General features: G+C 35.8%; 1 protein-coding gene across 1 annotated transcript in view; it reads right to left on the bottom strand.

Annotated features, from left to right (window-relative positions):
- LOC140955413 (mediator of RNA polymerase II transcription subunit 15a-like) overlaps nucleotides 1-22,381 on the bottom strand; it is a 94,035-nt gene that overhangs the window by 51,580 nt on the left and 20,074 nt on the right. The window lies entirely within an intron of this gene.

The raw sequence follows: 22,381 nt of genomic DNA, 5'->3' as shown, positions 1-22,381 counted from the left end.
TTGTAGGAGCAATCCCACCAGAATTTGGAAACTTAAGTGAGATACTGTCATTAAACTTATCACACAACAATCTCACTGGATCTATCCCTGCAACATTCTCAAACCTAAAGCATATTGAGAGTTTGGATCTTTCTTACAACAACTTGAATGGTGCCATCCCTCCACAACTTACTGAAATTACCACACTTGAAGTTTTTAGTGTGGCGCACAATAACTTGTCAGGCAAGACACCCGAGAGAAAATTTCAGTTTGGGACCTTCGATGAAAGCTGTTACGAAGGAAATCCTTTCTTGTGTGGACCTCCATTGCGAAACAATTGTAGCGAGGAATCAGTGCCATCACAACAAGTGCCTGATGATGAACAAGGAGATGATGGTTTCATAGACATGGAGTTTTTCTACATCAGTTTTGGTGTATGTTACACAGTTGTGGTGATGACGATTGCAGCAGTTCTCTACATCAATCCATATTGGCGATGCAGGTGGTTGTACTTCATCGAAGACTGCATAGATACTTGCTACTATTTTGTGGTGGCTAGTTTTCGCAAGTTCTCCAACTTCAGAAGGTGAATTTGTTACTGGGGGAGATGGTCGTTCCTTGTTTGTGATGATTGTTTGTCTAGCTATTGGTAATTTGTAGTGTACTGTCTCTAAGCTCAGCCTTTCTATTTGATTAGTTATTTGGGCTAAATATATAAGCTGGACTTCTCATTCCTGAATCATTAGGAAGGAAACTGATTTGGATTGGTTCATTTTACTCGAGTGTGATTACTCTTTCAACTCTCAAGACTTGTCTGAAAATTAAATTTGCCAAAACCACTACTAAAGTATAAACAAAATATTCTAGGCCCTTTGTTTCAAGGGCGACCCCACCTCAGTTATTTCAATCAAAGCATTGAAATTCGGAGCAAGAAGATCCACCTTCTTCAACAGCCTTTCCTGGCCGTTTCTTTGCTCTGCTACTCATTTCCTCTCTGCTTCTTCACCATCATAATTTGAGTGATTGCCTTCTCTACAGCTTCACTTTTAACATGATCTCCATGCACTCAGCCATTCCTCAACTCCAGTTTTTAAAAACATCAGTCACCAACTTTTCATTATAGAATTGCTCAGCAAATATTGGTCTCCTAAGCACAAAAAAAAAAAATTGTCCTTGTCAAACATGCCGCTGTGACTTGAGACATTCAAAAATTTCAACCTCATTTTCTATAAAATTCAACAATACTGATATGGTCATGATTCAATGGAATAAATCCCCACTTATTTTCTTGAGACCTTTTTTCCATTGAAAAACTTGCAAGGACTTATGGCATACATGAACTCCATCTAAATGAACAGTAAATCAAAGAAATTACCTTCTGATAGATCTCCTCTTGCCAATCAGCGCCTTTTGCATGTAGAATCTAGGGATGCTACAAAAATTTCAATGCAGACAACAAAATGTTAGAATTTAAAAAGAGTTTTGATAACAATGCCGAGAAGAAAAACAAAAAGTAAGATGTTTAGAAATTCAATGCTCCGCTGCATTTATAACCTGCTGGATCCATGGGGCAGTGGGCATGGCATTTTGAGACCTGATCTCCATTGAAAGCATCTCCAGAGATATTTTACATAGATAATCATACTGAAATCAGATATTAATAACAAAACATTAGATCTCAGAGCAATCCATTCACAAGAGGAGGAAAATGGATATATGCTCTATCATTTCATCTTTTGTGAGGATAAACTTCTGTTTCCTCTCTTTTTATTTAATTATTTATGTACTGATTTGCTATTTTTCTTTTTTGCACACTGCCCTTTGTACTTGAGCTTGGTCACTCTAAATAAAACACTTGTCAAAGAGAATTAACAAAAAAGATGCGAACTCCGAATCAGCCTTGCATACAGAGTGAACGGTGAGGAGGTGTACGCACACTACACCCACATTTGTACATGCATAAATGCACGTATATATTCATGTCAAGAGATATCATAATTATTTGAACCTTGCATTAGGCATATACCTGATTGGTGGGGTAGTATAAATCTTATCCTCCAAAAACGTATGGCAAATTTCTTGAGTTCTTGTAATCCCTCCTGACCAGAAAAACAAAAGATGCCTCTTTATTGTCTCCATTCTGCACATGCAAATCATTACGTTTCATTTTTAATTGACCAGGGGGTCAAGAATAGTGAAGTTTAGCAGCAGCGAGCAAGAACCCTGAATTCATAAACCACACCAATATTCAGAAATGTGTGGAATCTTTAGCAAAAAAGTAAAAAACAAATTATGAGCATAAGCAAGAGTTGGTCAAGTATTATAAGACATCAAAATACATAGACATCCTTTTCCCTGTATTATTCCCGAGGTACAGATTATAGGAGTTTACTTGGCCACCCTTCTGTCTAAAAATTCTAGCTACGAGCTTCATATATTAGTGACTTAGTTGCAAAGCAGGGGAGTTGTGAAAAACATTACAATAGCATTTTGCTCTGAGTAACTTCTACGCATGTGCCGTGTAATTGACAAAGAAAAGAAGAGAAATCCTTTCAATATGAAAATGCAACGAGTTAACCTTGTCTCACACTGCAATATATAAGTCTACAGTATTCATTGACCAATGCAAGTGCCAACAGTAGCTGTCTATATGATTTTGGATGTAGAGAGGTCAACAAAAACATTCAACTTTATGCTGAGAAACTAGGAAACCATGCACCATTGTGGCTAATTGATTTTTGTCTGCTGCTTTTCAACTTTAAGATCACTATCATTTCAACCCTGTAGAAGCATAGAAGGTCCAAATCCAACACCATTCATTTAAGTTCAGTTGCAACTCGAGTTTTAAATTGAAACATGTATGCTCATAGCAATAGATTAACCTTGAAATTAAAATCGGAACAAGCTTCTTGCAGCCATCCAAGAGGTCATCATCAAAAGAAGAGATTACACAAGAAATTCCAACAAAAATTACTTCCCAGCACTTTATGTTCCCTCAAGTTTGCTTCTCGTGAGAAACACATGAAAAGATGAAACAAAAAAAAAGAGGGGTGTGATACTTGATCTTGCCTCATGGCAATCCTGCTGATTTTAATTAACCCTTTGTCATTCTCCTTTTCTTTCATATAAATAAAAAATTTTCTATTTTGCAGCACTTGCATATACATTTTGTCGACTATTCTTTTCCGTGAGTCAGGCCGCAATTGAATTCTCCAATCACCCGTGTCCATGACAGGTTCTCCGCCTGGGACAGTGGGCCAACCAAAAGGAAAAAAAAATCATATTGCATGTTAGAAAAGACCCTAAAAAGAAAGTCAGGAACGGCAAGAAGAGCAAAAGCACATCAAGAACATGAAAAATGGAATATCAGTTTATTCAGACTTGAATAGATTTAAAAAGAACTTCCGTCTAATATCATGTACTTTATTAAAGAATTCAGCCAAATATGGATGCATAACAAATATACAAAACCATTCAGGTCAAGGTGCTAGGATCCTGGGCATTCGGCCATTCAAAGCAAAGAATCTTCATGGTGCTTCTAAACCAAAGAAGCATTCCCTTCTAAGCAAATACTTACTGTCAAACCCCACTCCCCTTCCCCTCCTGTTCTTGTTATTTATGCATATATTTACTTCTCTGAAAGAATAAATATTGTAGGGAGCAAATAGTGTAAATAGAAAGAGGAAAATACCACATCCCCAAAAGAATAAAGATATAAGAAGAAGGCAAAACAAAGTCATAAAACGAGGCCTTTCAATCCCCAATGAATATCAGCAGACTAAATACCACAGCACAAATAGAAGATGAAGAGGCCAGAAACACTAATCCATTCCGAAGAGATTGTCTAGGATGTTTTAGTCTAGGAAAAAGACAAAGAAAACAACGAGCATTAACAATGAATATTTCAAGTTATCATCAACTCTAAAGAGCAGACTGATAAGAATCAACTTAACAAATTTACAGGCACATCTTTCTTTGAACAGACAACGCAATAACCCTGACCATACTAAATGCTCCACCCACAGTAGAATCGGCTGATTGCGCCTTTCTTCGAGTTGCGTTCACGAGCAGCGATTTCATCGATCCGATTATATATCTTTTTAATTTACTTATTAAAATCGAATTTATCTCTCTGGATAAGAATTTCAGTTAAATAAATGAAAACGCAGACGTAAATTTTAAAAATAAAAAACATGATAGAAAAGGAAGCACCTGGTGGAGATTTGAAGCCTTATTGGTTGAGATGGCGGCGGTTTCCTAGAGCGGAGAAGGAAAGAGAGCTCAGGTGGAGAGAGGTGAAGAATGTCGGACCAAAGTGAACAGAGCTTGACAGATGACTTTTTTTTTTTTAATATGAATATTATAGTTAACTTACATATACAGGTAACTAATAATTTTTCAAATCCTAGAATTCACAATCGTATAAATATTTATATAAATATCTAAAAAATTTTAAAACTCAAATTAGTGATATGCAGGTAGCAATATTTTATTCTTTCCAGATTCGCTAACAAACTAAAAGAATTGTATTCTGGTGCTGCTTCACTGTTCATAACTAACAAACTAAAACTAAAACTAAAAGGATTATATATATATATATATATATATATATATATATAAGAGTGTTCATGAAAACACGGTGCACTGTGTGTGAATCCTGTGGCTTCACAGTCTTCACCGCGCTCCCTCTCTGTTTTTCGCCTTTCTTCTCCCGCGGTGGGTGTTCCCGCGCTTTCTTCTCGGCTGCTGAGGCTCCCTGGTGTCTTTCCATCGACTTTGTCTGGTGCATGTTCAGATTGAGGCGGGGTGCTAGGCGCGCGAGGAGATGTCAGCCGACGGGTAATCACCTGCATCGGCTGGGATGGCTTCATTGAAGCTGTCCTCTTGGTCTGTGGCGGGCCTACTCATCAATGAAAAATTTATTCTAACTGAGACATTGTTTTTGTTTTTGTAAACTCTTTCTATTATATTTTTTTTATCCAAATTTTTATAGAAAATTAATCATTGTCTCAATTTAATTTTTATTTTGATTATTGATTTATATACATGTTTTATATTATGTGGAAACTTGATCATTATAGTAAAAAGGAACAATAATTGATTATATGTTGAAATAGATTTAAAAAACAGTTTAATTTTAATAGAAAAAGTAAAGTGTATATATCTTCTGTTATTTGTGTACTTATTGTCTTGATTCTACTGGGAAATAAATTTTATGTTGCATGGTATTTTCCTTTGTTGTTGCGTTGATAGGAAAAAAAAAAAAAAAAAAAAAAAAACAGAAGATCGGAAAAAAAGGTTGCATATCTGGATAATAATTACCAGTGAAATAATACATGTAAAGTGAAATTATAGTTTTCAATTATACAATCTGCTCTCTAAGAGAGTGAATCTTGTTGTAAATGAATTATAATTGTAAACACTTGTGAGTTTAGATAAATTCCTAGCATTGGTGATGTATTGTTACCAAGAAAACAAATCTTAAAAAAAAAAAATCTTCAAGTGGTGTAATTTTTTAGTGTGGATTCATCAAGGACATTATGTTTTTCACTTATATTAGTAAAAGAGTACAATACTCAAATACAATTAGTACTTGAGGCGTGGATGTAGGCTTACCGAACCACCTTAGAAATTAAGTTTGCAATCTCTCTTTCTTTATCTATTTACTTTACTTTAAGTACTTTAATTATATTGTTGGTTATTGTGTTATATGTGTTTAGTGTGTTTATTTGCATTATTTTGATATAATTAATGCAACACTTAATCCATCCTTCTTAGATGCTATTGTTGTTTTAATCCTAACAACAACGTTAGTATCAATCATATTTTTTTTTTTTATATCATAACTTTAGAAGAGTGCATAATGTTGTCGCACGTGTGCGGCGTCGCGGCGAAAATAATAACTATGTATTTGTTGTTTCCATTTTTAAATCTAAAAATATAAATCTAATTCTATGTGGCAAATGTGGGGAGACAAGAAATTCTTGTCTTTGATCGGTGAAAAATGGAATGGGAGTCGCCACCTAGTATTTTGGTCACTAGGAACCCTAACTGGTCTTAGAGATCGGGTACGGGGACTGGTTGCGTAAAGGGAAGGTATTAGCACCCCAAATACGCCTTACCTAAGGTAAGCTGCATTGTTTGATTGTCTGATAAAATCTAAGGTATTTTCGTGTTTTCCTAGTTGTTGGTCTGTCTATGGTTCAAGAAAAATCCTCCTCGGTAAGAAGGTCTTTATCTTATTGGGTAAAAACCTAACCGTTCTAACGTCTATACCCAAAAATTTATTAATAATATTTAGGAATACGTTTTACGTATAAATTCGTAATCCCAAATACTAAAAAGAAAACAAAAAGAATTTTTTTTATAATTTTTGAAATATTGGCCTAGTTCTCATGGCTTGAATAAACTGGTTATTAAAAGCCCAAATGCATGCTAATACATATATTGTTTTGAAAATTTTCTTTGTTGTGTGAAAATATGATGTTATAATATATATATATATATATATATATATATATATATATATATATATATATATATATATATATATATATGGGAGAGACTAGGCCGTATTTTAAAACAAAAACAATTTTTTGGAAAATATTATTTTTTTGCTTTTGACGAAAATCAAGTATTTTTAATACTGAGCTTGCATCCTTACGGTATAAAAAATACAACCCAATATTAATCCACTTTGATAAAAATATGCAAAAAATCAACAACATTTTTTAGGGACTTTTTAGAATTTTTTTGAAAGCAAAAACATTTTTTATTCTGAAAATCTTTGATATTTTTACGAAAACCGGGTATTCTTAACACTGGTTTTGTATCTTTACAGTATAAAAATACGAACCAACATTGAACCACTTTGACAAAAATATGCAGAAAAATCAACAATATTTTTTTAAGATTTTTCAAAATATATATTTTTAATTATTATATTTTTTTATATATATACATATATACACCCATATATTATAACATATCATATAATATATAATATAAAAACAAATCAGGCTGGGCCGGCCCAAATAAACGGGCCGGACTTAGCCCAACAAGGAAAGGTTGGGCCGAACTCGGCCCAACCGAAAATTCTTCTTCAGTCTGGGCCAGGACCGGCCCAGACATGCAGGGGCTGGGCCAGCATCGGGCTGGCCCAGCGTCCGCAGCCCAGCAAGGGGGGAAGAATTAATTTTCTTCCCCCCGCCTCCTGCATGCCTGACTCTGCATGCAGGAGGCAACGTCTGCAAACGAAGGAGAAGAAGAAAATTTATCTGGCGTGGAGGAGGCGGTGCTGCGGTGGCGCGGCTCGTGGGCGGCGGCTCCGGGCGGTGTTGTTGTCGTTCCTAAAGGCGGCGAGAAGTTTCTTCCTCTTCCCCTTTCTTTTTTTTCTTTCGTTCTCAGTGGCTTTCTCCGCTTCGGTTTGTTTTTGGTTTTCGGTTTCGGTTTATTTGTTTTCGGTTCGTTGCTGCTCTCCCCTCTATTTCGTTCGTTCTTTCTCTCTCTTCGGTCTCCTCTCTCTCTCCTCCCTTCTTTCGGGTCCTTCCTTCGGTTAGTTCTGTTCTCGTTTTTTTTTTCCTCTTTCTCTTTGATTCTCCCTCCTCTCGGTTCCTCCTCGCGTGCTGGCGTTCAGTCTCCATTTATAGGGGGCAAAGGGAGCGGGGCCTCATCATGGCTGTATGGGGAGCGGGGCACCGCCGGTCGGTTGGCCAGTGGGTGCGACTGGCAAGGCGCGGCTCCCCCGACTTTTCATCATGAGAGGGCGTGGGGTTTCGGGTCGTGGCAGGCGTTGGCGGAGGAGAGAGGCAGCAGCATTTAAAGAAAAAACAAAAATCTTTCCTCTTCTCTCCTGCTGCACGTCCAGGGGAAGAAGAAAGAGGAACAGTGTCTCAAAACGACACCGTTCCGAGCTTTTCCCTTTTTTTTTTTTCTTTTTTTTTTTTTACATGAAACGGCGTCGTTTTGGACAAAACGCGCCGTTTCATTTAAATGGCGCCAGCACGTCAACTTTCAAATCAGCCCTCAATTATATTTTTGTACATTTCAATTGCATCCCCTTTCAATTTTCCGTCTCCGCCCCTCTTGTTGGCCGTGTTTTTCACTTTGGTCCTTGGTCTCTGATTTATGCAATTTGACCTCAATTAATCAATAAACTTCTAATTTCTTCAAATTAGGCCCCTGAATCAATTCAATACAGCCCCCTCTATCTTCGCGCCTTTTCCAAATTTGGTCCCTGGTTTCGGATTTTCACAATTAAGCCCCTAATTGGCCATTAAACTTCAACATTTATGCAATTAAGCCCCAGATTTGACCTAATAAATTCCTAAAAAATATATTTTGGCCCCAAAACTTAAATTTCTTCCAATTAAAGCCCAAATTGACTTAAAAATCAATTTTTCTTGCACTCAAATCCTCTATAAATTCAATTAAAAATCCAATCAAGTCCATAAACCTCCAAATTTGGACTTTTCTCCTCAAAAAACAAATTTCTTATCCACCATGGCTCTCATCATTCAAGAACATATTGTCAAAAATTCATCTTTGTATTTTTAACCTCCTTGACTAATTTTTCTGACCATTTTCTGGGCGCTTCATGCCTCCTGTTATTTTTCTAAACCCTTTTGGCTATTTATTTTATTTTTTGTGGGGACCCAAAAATAGGTTACAACAGATGCCCCCTCTTTATAATGCTTACGGAGCATGGGTTTTGCGCCAGTAAGTTTTATAAAGATAAACCCAAAAACAGAACTCCCGAAAACTGATCTGGTTAGATCTTGATTGAATCTGCAACTTTGTCTTTACAGCAATCCTCATCAGCCCAAAAAAAACTATGATCAACTTAGTTCATCTCGAGATCCCTTCTGGCGATCTCTTTAAAACCAAAATCTATAATTGTAGCTTACTCAACTTGGAAATCCCATCTGGCGATTCTCTTTTTTTAAAAAAAAAACATGAAATATGAGGTCCCATCTGGCGACCTCCAAATAGCGAAATACGAGATCCCTTCTGGCGATCTCCATCAATCAACTTGGAATCCCATATGGCAATTCCTTTTAACAAACATGAAATATGAGGTCCCATCTGACGGCCTCCAAATAGCGAAATACGAGATCCCTTCTGGCGATCTCCATCAATCAACTTGGAATCCCATCTGGCGATTCCTTTTAACAAACATGAAATATGAGGTCCCATCTGGCGACCTCCAAATAGCGAAACACGAGATCCCTTCTGGCGATCTCCATCAACTTGGAATCCCATCTGGCGATTCCTTTTATTCAAATCTGAAATATGAGGTCCCTTCTGGCGACCTTCAAATAGCGAAACACGAGATCCCTTCTGGCGATCTCCTTTAATCAACTTGGAATCCCATCTGGCGATTCCTTTTAACCAACATTTGAGGTCCCATCTGGCGACCTTCAAATAGCGAAACACGAGATCCCTTCTGGCGATCTCCTTTAATCAACTTGGAATCCCATCTGGCGATTCCTTTTAACCAACATTTGAGGTCCCATCTGGCGACCTTCAAATAGCGAAACACGAGATCCCTTCTGGCGATCTCCTTCAACTTGGAATCCCATCTGGCGATTCCTTTTAACCAACATTTGAGGTCCCATCTGGCGACCTTCAAATAGCGAAACACGAGATCCCTTCTGGCGATCTCCTTCAACTTGGAATCCCATCTGGCGATTCCTTATTACCAAAGCTGATATTAATGTCGTTCTTCCCGATGACAGGGTCTGAAACTTTCATTTTCTCTCCTTTTGTTTTTTCTAATGGGTTCTTCTCGTTTATCCAGAATCAAGACCGTGATTCTTTGTTATCATCAACTCCATGATTCTTTCTTCGTCCACAATCTTGTTGGATTACAATAAAGACTCCTCCTGTAACGATCCAAACAAAAAATATGCATGCAATGATTTACGATTAGATACCATGCATGCATTCGTACCTGGTTTTGAAACATAGGTCCCATCATCATCTTCTTGTATTTCATGAATCTCCCTCTCGCCATGAACTTGCTTTTGAAGTCGCATGCTAGATTCCTTTCTCGTGCTGCCTCTTTTTACCTATCATATATTTGAGAAGAAATCTTCGACTTTTTATAGTAGCCTTTTTTTCTCAAAATGTATGACTTGTCATTGCCTCTTTGTCATGCTTTTGTCAAATGCTTTATCTTTTTTTCAAATCTATGGGCTCTCCTCCCGTTTTGAAAAATATATAAAACTTTTCAAGAAATATCCTTTTATTGCCCCCAGTGGAGTGTGATCCTAGTCCGGGTTTTTTTTTTTATATATAAAGGAGAAATTCATTCCAGCTCGAACAGGATCACCAAAGATAACTCTTTAGAGAGTGAAAGGATAATAATTTTTTTTTTTTTTGCAAAATGCACATTGTTAGGATTGATAAACTCTATTTCTATCTTGAAAGAAAATTACAGGTGACTTATCAATTCATGATGTTATCTAGAGGTAAGGTTGTACTTTCAAGGGTAGCTTTTCTTAAATTTTGTCTTTGACCGATTTATGATATTTTCTTTGTAACCACTCAACTTTGTTTAAAAATTGCATAATCTCATCATTTATTTAAAGAAAAGGTGGGCTCAAAGACAAACACAAAATCTGGCTGACATCATGAGCCTTGATTGTCAACTAGAGAAAATAAAAGCAAATAAAAGCAATGACAAAAGCATGCTAAGGCAAATAAAATCGGTTAACATTTTGAAAACTACAGGAACTTCTTGGGTCACCCCGTACTGAAACTTCTCTACTCGCGTAAAAAGGTCTTGGCGGAGACTTCTTCTAGTGTGTGGACAATCAACCGTAGCAGCGCTTCATCTTCTTCTCCCACGTGTTTCCTTGTCATCTCCTTCATTATTGACAATTCTTGACCAAGGATTTCCAACCCTTTATCCACTATTACTTGCGTCATGACTAGGCAATGATTTTGAATTGATGTTGGGTGGGTCTTCAAATGACACCCATCCTATTTTGATGAGCTCCAACAACCTTTTCTTGAAAGCGTAGCACGTTTCAAGACCATGCCCGGGGATACCAGCATGGTACTCGCAAGTCAACTCGGGCTTGTACCAGATAGGGAATGGTGGTTGTAGTGGTAATGTGGGGATAGGAGCTATTTATCCAATGCTCAGTAGTTTTGCATACATGTCCTTCAAAGGCATGGGTAAGGGTGGTAGTTGTTCTGAAATGTATCTTGTGTTTGGTCTTTGGTGGTTGTCTTGGTTATTTGGCTGGTTATTTGCTCGATTAGGGGAAAAAGGTTTGTTAAAGTTTATTTGAGCAACATGAGGGGTAGGTATTTGTGGGATATATGAATCCATTGTCTTGCCATTGGACCCACCTTCGAAGTTGTTAACATGACCTTCCATTTTTCTTCCAACAAAACCCTTCGTTTGCAATGGCTCAGCTATACGTCCAGCTTTAATCCCTTGCTCTATTCTTTCTGCTATGCGTACAACATCATAAAAATGCTGAGCTGAGCTACCCATTAAATGCTCATAATATGGTGCCTTGAAGGTGTTGGCAAACAAAGTCACCATCTCTGTTTCTATTAAAGGGGGTTGGACATGCATTGCATCATCCCTCCACCTTTGCGCATAGGCCCTTACCGACTCTTGGCTCCTTTTCTCCATTGACATTAGACTTATTCGATCGGGAGCGATTTCCATGTTAAACTTGTATTGCTTAAGGAATGCCTCCACCAAGTCTTTCCAGCTCCTGATCCTGACACTATCTAACCTCATGTACCAGCTCAAAGCGGATCCTGCGAGGCTATCTTAGAAGAAATAAATTAGCATTTTATCATCGCGGATTACCTCTGCCATTTTGTTGCAGTAAGATCGAAGATGAGTGTTTGGGCACTCCAAACCGGTGTACTTAATGAAATCGGGTATCCTAAAATCCTTAGGCACCACAATGTTCGGTACCAAACATACTTCGACTGCTCGCATAGGGTCAAACCAATCATTACCCTCAACTGCCCTTAATCTTTCTTCTAAAGCCCATAGTTTGTCATGGTCCATCAAACTAGGAGATCTATTATCCGGGGTTCTCTCCGCTGCTAAGTCAACAGTGACTGGAGGATGAGTTGGATGGATAGGGGTGATAGGCACAAAATGCTGCTCATTGGCCGAGTTTGCCCCTGGGTTTTGAGATGCTTGAGGGACGTGAGCTGCTGGCGCTCCTTCAGGCGGTTGTGCTGATGTTCCCTCCCCATTCTTAGCTCTTAGCAGTTGTTCGAGTAGATCGGTCAGCCGAGCAACTTCATTTTTTACGGATTCCAACTCGGTCTGATAATGTGACTCTAAGGGTGCTCTTTCTTCGTTCTCCATCCTTGATCTGGACCTGGTATGGTGGACTTTAGATGTGGGACCTATGCTTCACGATCTGGAATGCATATGATAATTTAAAAAACAAAATGCGTGATGAAAATATGATGCACATGTGATGTGTATTTTTCTAGAGCTGATTCATGCCTTTTGTAATCCTTTTGCCAAGTTCTTATCATAACAACTTACTAAAACAAAAATGATTTCATCTCAAAAAACTGTATTGATGAGTTTAACATTATTAATCTAGATGCAAATGAAAGTAAGATACACATTCTAAGGACAAACTCTATTATTAAGTGAGAGTGGGTAGGTTTTCTATCTGGTCTTGAAGGGTCTCATATTTGCCCAGTGACGTTCTTTGTAAAGACAGTATGGGGGCGTTGCAAGGAACAGTTAAGGCACGTATGCCCACCATTGCCAAGCAGGCACTCAGATATGAGTTGGGTGTTTCACGCATTTGAACCCTGACCAATAGTCTTAGGGCAAATCGCTAATTCCCCACTTAACTTAAGGCTTGTGTGTGCCTCTCAAAATAAAACAAGTGATGCATGAGACAATTTTATACAATGCATGAATAATACGTGTAAAATAAAAAACAAATATGCAAATAATAAGAGGAAAGGCATATTAACAATAAACACATAAAAACACAAACAAATCAGACAAAAACAAAGCTTAGTCTACAAGGTCCCCAGTGGAGTCGCCATTCTGTCGCACATGTGCGGCGTCGCGGCGAAAATAATAACTATGTATTTGTTGTTTCCATTTTTAAATCTAAAAATATAAATCTAATTCTATGTGGCAAATGTGGGGAGACAAGAAATTCTTGTCTTTGATCGGTGAAAAATGGAATGGGAGTCGCCACCTAGTATTTTGGTCACTAGGAACCCTAACTGGTCTTAGAGATCGGGTACGGGGACTGGTTGCGTAAAGGGAAGGTATTAGCACCCCAAATACGCCTTACCTAAGGTAAGCTGCATTGTTTGATTGTCTGATAAAATCTAAGGTATTTTCGTGTTTTCCTAGTTGTTGGTCTGTCTATGGTTCAAGAAAAATCCTCCTCGGTAAGAAGGTCTTTATCTTATTGGGTAAAAACCTAACCGTTCTAACGTCTATACCCAAAAATTTATTAATAATATTTAGGAATACGTTTTACGTATAAATTCGTAATCCCAAATACTAAAAGAAAACAAAAAGAATTTTTTTATAATTTTTGAAATATTGGCCTAGTTCTCATGGCTTGAATAAACTGGTTATTAAAGCCCAAATGCATGCTAATACATATATTGTTTTGAAAATTTTCTTTGTTGTGTGAAAATATGATGTTATATAATATATATATATATATATATGGGAGAGACTAGGCCGTATTTTAAAAACAAAAACAATTTTTTGGAAAATATTATTTTTTTGCTTTTGACGAAAAAATCAGGGTATTTTTAATACTGAGCTTGCATCCTTACGGTATAAAAATACAACCCAATATTAATCCACTTTGATAAAAATATGCAAAAAATCAACAACATTTTTTAGGGACTTTTAGAATTTTTTTGAAAGCAAAAAACATTTTTTATTCTGAAAATCTTTGATATTTTTACGAAAACCGGGTATTCTTAACACTGGTTTTGTATCTTTACAGTATAAAAATACGAACCAACATTGAACCACTTTGACAAAAATATGCAGAAAAATCAACAATATTTTTTTTAAGATTTTTCAAAAATATATATTTTTTAATTATTATATTTTTATATATATATATATACATATATACACCCATATATTATAACATATCATATAATATATAATATAAAAACAAATCGGGCTGGGCCGGCCCAAATAAACGGGCCGGACTTAGCCCAACAAGGAAAGGTTGGGCCGAACTCGGCCCAACCGAAAATTCTTCTTCAGTCTGGGCCAGGACCGGCCCAGACATGCAGGGGCTGGGCCAGCATCGGGCTGGCCCAGCGTCCGCAGCCCAGCAAGGGGGGAAGAATTAATTTTCTTCCCCCCGCCTCCTGCATGCCTGACTCTGCATGCAGGAGGCAACGTCTGCAAACGAAGGAGAAGAAGAAAATTTACCTGGCGTGGAGGAGGCGGTGCTGCGGTGGCGCGGCTCGTGGGCGGCGGCTCCGGGCGGTGTTGTTGTCGTTCCTAAAGGCGGCGAGAAGTTTCTTCCTCTTCCCCTTTCTTTTTTTTCTTCCGTTCTCAGTGGCTTTCTCCGCTTCGGTTTGTTTTTGGTTTTCGATTTCGGTTTATTTGTTTTCGGTTCGTTGTTGCTCTCCCCTCTATTTCGTTCGTTCTTTCTCTCTCTTCGGTCTCCTCTCTCTCTCCTCCCTTCTTTCGGGTCCTTCCTTCGGTTAGTTCTGTTCTTGTTTTTTTTTTCCTCTTTCTCTTTGATTCTCCCTCCTCTCGGTTCCTCCTCGCGTGCTGGCGTTCAGTCTCCATTTATAGGGGGCAAAGGGAGCGGGGCCTCATCATGGCTGTATGGGGAGCGGGGCACCGCCGGTCGGTTGGCCAGTGGGTGCGACTGGCAAGGCGCGACTCCCCCGACTTTTCATCATGAGAGGGCGTGGGGTTTCGGGTCGTGGCAGGCGTTGGCGGAGGAGAGAGGCAGCAGCATTTAAAGAAAAAAACAAAAATCTTTCTCTCTTCCCCTGCTGCACGTCCAGGGGAAGAAGAAAGAGGAACAGTGTCTCAAAACGACACCGTTCCGAGCTTTTCCCTTTTTTTTTTCTTTTTTTTTTTTTACATGAAACGGCGTCGTTTTGGACAAAACGCGCCGTTTCATTTAAATGGCGCCAGCACGTCAACTTTCAAATCAGCCCTCAATTATATTTTGTACATTTCAATTGCATCCCTTTCAATTTCCGTCTCCGCCCCTCTTGTTGGCCGTGTGTTTCACTTTGGTCCTTGGTCTCTGATTTATGCAATTTGACCCTCAATTAATCAATAAACTTCTAATTTCTTCAATTAGGCCCCTGAATCAATTCAATACAGCCCCCTCTATCTTCGCGCCTTTTCCAAATTGGTCCCTGGTTTCGGATTTTCACAATTAAGCCCCTAATTGGCCATTAAACTTCAACATTTATGCAATTAAGCCCCTGATTTGACCTAATAAATTCCTAAAAAATATATTTTGGCCCCAAAACTTAAATTTCTTCCAATTAAAGCCCAAATTGACTTAAAAATCAATTTTTCTTGCACTCAAATCCTCTATAAATTCAATTAAAAAATCCAATCAAGTCCATAAACCTCCAAATTTGGACTTTTCTCCTCAAAAAACAAAATTTCTTATCCACCATGGCTCTCATCATTCAAGAATATATTGTCAAAAATTCATCTTTGTATTTTTTAACCTCCTTGACTAATTTTTCTGACCATTTTCTGGGCGCTTCATGCCTCCTGTTATTTTTTCTAAACCCTTTTGGCTATTTATTTTATTTTTTTGTGGGTACCCCAAAAATGGGTTACAACAAATGTTATGTCAAAGAAAAATATTTATAATTATTTGTATGGTTATAGTTTCTATTGAAAATTACATTGAGTTTTCATAGAAAAACAAATAAATAAATACACAATTGCAAACTTAAATTGAAACTTGTTTTGTTTGTAAAAAAGTAAAGACACATCATTGTAAGGACTATTGTCACTGTAAAGGAAAAAAATACACAAAGCAATATTAAGAAATTATATTATGAATAAAAACACCTTATAAAGAAAATTGGTCAAGATATCGTATGAGTTGTTGAATGTTCAATCATCATCCTACAAATATATTAAAGTGTGGGGGTGTTTAGAAAAAATTACATTCCTCCACCAAAAAAAGTTAAAAATATGGATTGTATTATATTAGATATAAAATTATACTTGAAGGGTATAGCGATACTAATTAGATATCCAATATTAAATATTCAAAATCCACAAATAGATTTATCTTTTTTATCGGAGAAGCTATAGCCTCTTGAAAATTCTTTAAACAAACATGCATATCCATATCTATGAAGGCTTCTAAAACCTTATTGAGGATATTCAAATTTACAATTGAAAGGGCATATATATATAAGTATTGACATAATTGTCAATATTGTAAGATAGTTCATCTAAAATGAGATTATTTTTATTGACCATATAAAGTTAAATGATAATATCATGGATTCACTAATAAAATGCTTAACAATAAAGCAAGTCAATAATCATCGAGGGGAATGAGATTAAGACACAGTTCAATGAATTGTCATGATAGCTGATTTGTACTTAAAAGTACATATTTATCAAGGTTTTATATTATCATTTTGCACTTAAAGTATCAATAACTCTTTAACTAAAGCATGTTTTATAATAACAAGTCTAATACTATAAAATATCCTAATATATGGTAAATGTCCATCTTAAATGCAGGCCTATCACATAAATCAAAGGATTGATTGATGAATTCAACTACTGAAATTTGTGAAGATAAAGAGATGGTGAAACTTGGAAAAGAGATGTTGGTGCAGTCCAAACTGGAACACTGTTCGGTAATTGGGTCATATCTTGAGTTCTAGATGTCCAAATGACCTCATCTTTTTTACACAAATTCAGTAAGACATGGGCCTACAACTTTCATTTTGACATCAAGATCTAAGAAGGCCGTTTTCAAGTCCAAATTATAGCAACAACGGAGAAGTCCGAATCTGTCGTGCAAGCCAGACACTGTTCAGTGTTCAGCCCATATCTTGAGTTCTAGAAGTCCAAATGACCTCATCTTTTTTTTCCTGGAAAGCTAAGAGAATTTCCTACAACTTTCATGAGAACATATGGACCCAGTTCTGATGCTAGCATGTTTGTTTTATTCAGACAAGAAGATAAGGAGTTTCACCAAGTCAAAAGTTGGCCACCCACTCAACAATTAGTCATCAAATCAATAATTCTGAATTTTGGCCTATAAAAGGAGGCATTTGCCATGCATTTGGTTGGCTTGGTTGTTCAGATCAAGTTCATGCTCTTTATTTCTCTCTTTATATTTTTTTTGTAATTTTTAAGTTTTGCTTTCATTAATATCTTGTTTATGCTTTTCATTTTCCTTTCATTTCCTTAGTTAACTTGTATCTTATTTATGTTTCTTGTTTTATTTATTTATGTTTCTCTTATTTATTATGTTTAGCTAAATTTATTATGTCAAGGTGAAAAGGTTACACTAATGGTGTAAGAACAAGTATGGTGTAAACTCAAAATAGACCTTAATGTTTAATATTAACATGTCTTATCTTTTTATCTTACTAATTTCTTAATACCTTGCTTGTTAAATGGTTAATCTAGATTTGTGTTGCATAATACTTGGTACAACAAAATGCTTGGCACTATCATAGCCCCAACCGTATGGTATTACCTACACCTGGGCTATGAAAGGAACTTGATTTGTTGTTAACATCAGTTAACATCATGAATTCCTGATAAATATTTTAAAAAGTTTGGTGTTATGTAAATAAGATAATTAATATGATCATGTTAATAATTTATCATGAGCTATTAATGACAAATCATCCGATTGGAACCTCCTCCATGTGTGGTTTCCAAATTGAGTAATAAGAGTTTATACCATACTTGTTTGAAAATACCATTGGTGGATCCTCTAACCTTGACATTTGTTTTTATCATTGTTTAATCATTACATTAATCTTCCATCTCAAAGTTCTCATTAATTTCTTCCTCATCTTCCTTTTATTACTACTACTACTACTACTACTATTATTATTATTATTATTATTATTATTATTATTATTATTATTATTATTATTATTATTACTATTAATATTATTACTATTACTATTACTATTACTATTATTTACATTCTGTTTATATTATATAATTTATCTCTTTGATCTTTTTCTTAAACTCAGTATATAGGCTGGAAACCTGTGACCCGATCTTTTATATATCATTCTCAGGTATAACAACGCCACGTACTGAGTATTATTATTATTATTATTATTACTATTACTATTATTGTTATTGTTGTTGTTATTATTGTTGTTGTTGTTGTTGTCTTGTTATTTATAATTTATACAATTTTACTCTCTGTGGTTTGACCCCGGTCTTGCCGGGTTATTTATTACTTCGACACTCCTGCACTTGGAAGAAGACATCAATTTTTTAGTCGTGTCAATAGCGACCCAACCTAGTTTACTGGAGATCCCAAATTTAGGTTCAAAGATGCAACCAAATCATGTGTCAATTCAATAATATCCCTCTTACCCATTCATATGATATAAAGTGTTATCTGCAGCGAAAATAGGATAAGCTAAGCTTTTAATGACTTTTATAGCTTGATAAATTCAAGTGAGGTATTAAATGATAATCTTAATGAAAATCACCTATGTGAGTGTGAAAACAAGGCCACTTCTATGAAAATTAAAAATGCAAATTCACTAACACTCTCTAAAATCAAGACATATTTGAGGCTAAAAAAAACACAACCGTGAAAATCAAAATTGTAAGAAAATAAACTGTGTAATCTCTATTATCTGGTTTCACACAAAAGGTTAAACAACTCAAGACATCATGTTCGCTAGTTAGCCAAGTGAATCCAATAGTTTTGATTATGGAAGGTTCAACGCTAAAACCTATCTTGCTCGATGCAATGACTTTTCGCTACTAGTCTCTATTTTTTTGCCTACTTTGTATTTTATTCAGATCAAACAATTTTTATCATGTGGGGGGATTGTTAGGGTGTGAATGAAAAGTTGTGTTTGTTAAAAACTCTTCTTGAAATAAAATCGTGTACTTTTAAACTAGAAAGTTTGTAACCTTTTATCTTAAAAATTATGTTAAAATTAAATGTCAGAATTACCTATAAAAAGAGACAATTCTGACATGATTTTGATAATGAAAAAAACTTCTAGTTTTTTTAAAACTCTTCTCTTTTACATTTTTTCAGTCAAAATTCTTACAGAGAGTAACATACAAATTATTGGTTCGTCATTTATTATTGGTTGTGCTATCAAGAATTAGAGATTGAGCTTGAAAAATAATATTACAAACACATTGCTAACACCAAAAAGCAGGTAATAAATTGTTTTATGATAATTCATTGTCAATTTATTGATTTTAATTTGTGGCTATCCATACAAAATAGATCTCATAGACCTATTAAAATTGAAAATGGTAATGAGATTTCTAAAACTATATGTGAATATATGGAAAATATTAAAAAATTACTTTTTATAAATGTTAAAGCCATGAATATTTTATATTATACATTGGGTAAAAGTGAATTTGATAGAACTATATTATACAAAAAACGCTTAGAGATATATAGCATGCTTTACAAGTAATTCATGAAGGAACTAAGAAGTCAAAAAATTTAAAATTGACTTGTTAATTCATACTAAAATAACTAATAGTTTATTAGTTTGGATAGTTTTAGTATTGCTGAAATTACAGAGAATTGATCATTAAGTTTATTTTTTTAACATGCGTAGAAATCAGATCATTATAAATTTAATAAACTATTTAAAGTGTTCCAATGGAAAGAAAATGGGTGTTGTGAATTTTAGTCTGCATTTTTCTCTACTTTCTTTTTGGTTTTTTTGTTTTGTCCCTTCCTGGAAATTTGCGCTCAGTTTTTTCCTTTACTCTTTGTTGATTGTCTTTCTATTTTTAGATGCATTATTAGGCTATATGTGTGTTTATTGAGGCTTTGGCTGCCATTTTTGCTATAGTTATGAGGTTTCTTGGGCATAGTCTTTAGGTTAGCTTCAGCCCTCTATTATCCATTCTTTATAGAGGTGGTGTTGTCTTTGTTTCACACAGGGTGGCATGTGTCTTGCAAGGAAGTTTACGTGGTTTTCTTTACATGTGTCTCTTGCATGCTACGTGTTTGCCAAAAGTCTTCTGAGAGATCGACCTTTTTTCTTCAAATGTTTTGGTTAGGATGGGTGCTTGATTTGAGTTAGGTTGTTAAAGTTTTTTCCATTTCTTTATAAAAAAAAATATTTCTTGTGCTTGGGAACACATCTTTTTGGCTTTAGAGATGATAGAAAGCTTTGCATTTAAAGGCGACATTGTTCTTTATGGTTTTTTCGACATGGGTTTCCTTAAAAAAGTTTTAGTTTTTGCTTGTTTATTTATGTTGCCCATCCATATAGATATTACAATAGGTTTTTCTAGAGGTAACTTGGGTGAGGAAAAAAAACTTCGTGCCACGAAAATAAGAGGCTGGAGTTTTTATTTTGCTTTAGATTCTTCCCTTAATTCCAGCCGTGGTTTGTTTTAAGTTCTTTGGTCTTTCTTTACATTAGTCTTTGATTTTTGTTGGATTCTTGCTTTGTGTCAGGTTGTACGAGGATTTTCCTTTTTTTTTTAAAAAAAACATCTTGTGTTTAGGAACGCAGCTTTGTACCTTTGGAGATGATAAAAGGCTTTGATTTTGAAGACTAACACTTTTTTTAAGTTTTTGGACTTGGGTTTCCCTGAAAAATATTTTCTTTTTTGCATGTTTGTTTTTTGTTGTTCATTACATATATTACAGCAGGTCTTTGTAGAGGTCACTTGAGGAAAAAAAATGTCAGGAAAAACAGAGGCTGAAATGTCCTTTTGCTTTAGATGTCTTACCTCAGTTTCAACTTTTGTTTGCCTGTAGGTTGAGGTTTACAAGTTATGTGTGTTTTTAGGATGGGGGCTGCTTGGGTTGGATCTGAATCTTTGTATTGCTTGTCTGAAGCAGGAATTGAACATCTTGCAGTGGGGCTGTCCAGTTTTTTTAATATGGTTGAGTTCATGCTTAGCCATGTAAAACCTCTTCGTTATAGAAAATTAACATGATCAAGTATCGGGGAGTTTTTGTCTGTGTCGTTGTTTCTGCTGTTGTTATACAAATGTTGCCATTTATAGACCTTTTCAATCCACAAAATTTATAATATGGTCATGAATGGCATAAGGTGTTTGTTCATCTTTTTTTATATTCTGAGAAGTAAATATATGTGTCTCAGTTATCATTACAATGTTATTTCACTCTTACAAATATTTTTGCAAATTAAGTGCCACATCTCATTAGATGTTTCCCCATCATCAAAACCCATGCTAAATTTGATGCTTATGAGCTTAGGGTTTGCTTTCTCCCCTTTCATTTTAAACTTTATATTCATCTTTTAACTGTTTTTATCTTCCCTTTACTTAATCATGTTATAACATGAAGAGGATGTTGCTAACTTCCTCTTAGTTGGAGAGTCTGGAGAACTTCTTTGGCTCATCAGCACAACATTACGTGTATGTAAGAGAGTACAATAATCCTTCCATCATCAAGCCTCTGATGATAGCAAAGCTTAACAAAACCATGATTTCTTAGCTTAGATTTGACGTGTTCATACTTGGCACTAATCAATGCAAGATTGTCGTTTTCAATGTCTTTAAAAATGTCCCTGAAAACAATCTCGATAGGCTGCCCCAATAGTGAGGACCATCTGTAAGAGAGTACAATAATCCACTCCTTCATCCAGCCCCATTACTCCAGCAAGCATCATCTCACAGTGTGCATCGACCCCTCAGTACTATTTCTGTAGCCAAATTAATACAATCACCAATGACCCATCAAAAGTTACCTTCCGAAATTTCAGTTTTGGAACGAGATTTACGAATGAACTGAAAAGGGTACCTCAGTTGTGTTGCTCAAATGAGATTAAAAAAAAAAAAAAACATATCAAGTAAGGCACATTGGATTGGTTAAGGAGACTCTTGCAACAAGTATCATTGAAACATATGATTTTGACATGTGATAGTCTGGTCCAATTGCTTAACATGCCTCGTATTTTCGCACATGAACCAGCTGGATACCTTTTTTCTTTAATGTTCCTATCACAAAAAAAAAAAAAAAAAAAAAAACTTCACTAATAATATCAGGCTTGACCCTATAGCTTATGTTTCATCACAGCAGATTAAATAAGGTTCTAGATAACAGGATATAGGAGTTTACTTGGCCATTCTAGTTACGAGCTTCGTGGTTAATTTTCTTGAACCGGAAGAACCTTCCATTTATGGCTATGGCTATGCTCCAAGATATATAAGTGAATT

The sequence above is a fragment of the Populus alba genome, chromosome 3, assembly GCF_005239225.2.
Source record: "Populus alba chromosome 3, ASM523922v2, whole genome shotgun sequence".
Taxonomy (NCBI): domain Eukaryota; kingdom Viridiplantae; phylum Streptophyta; class Magnoliopsida; order Malpighiales; family Salicaceae; genus Populus; species Populus alba.
This window is presented reverse-complemented; position numbering and strand designations above follow the sequence as displayed.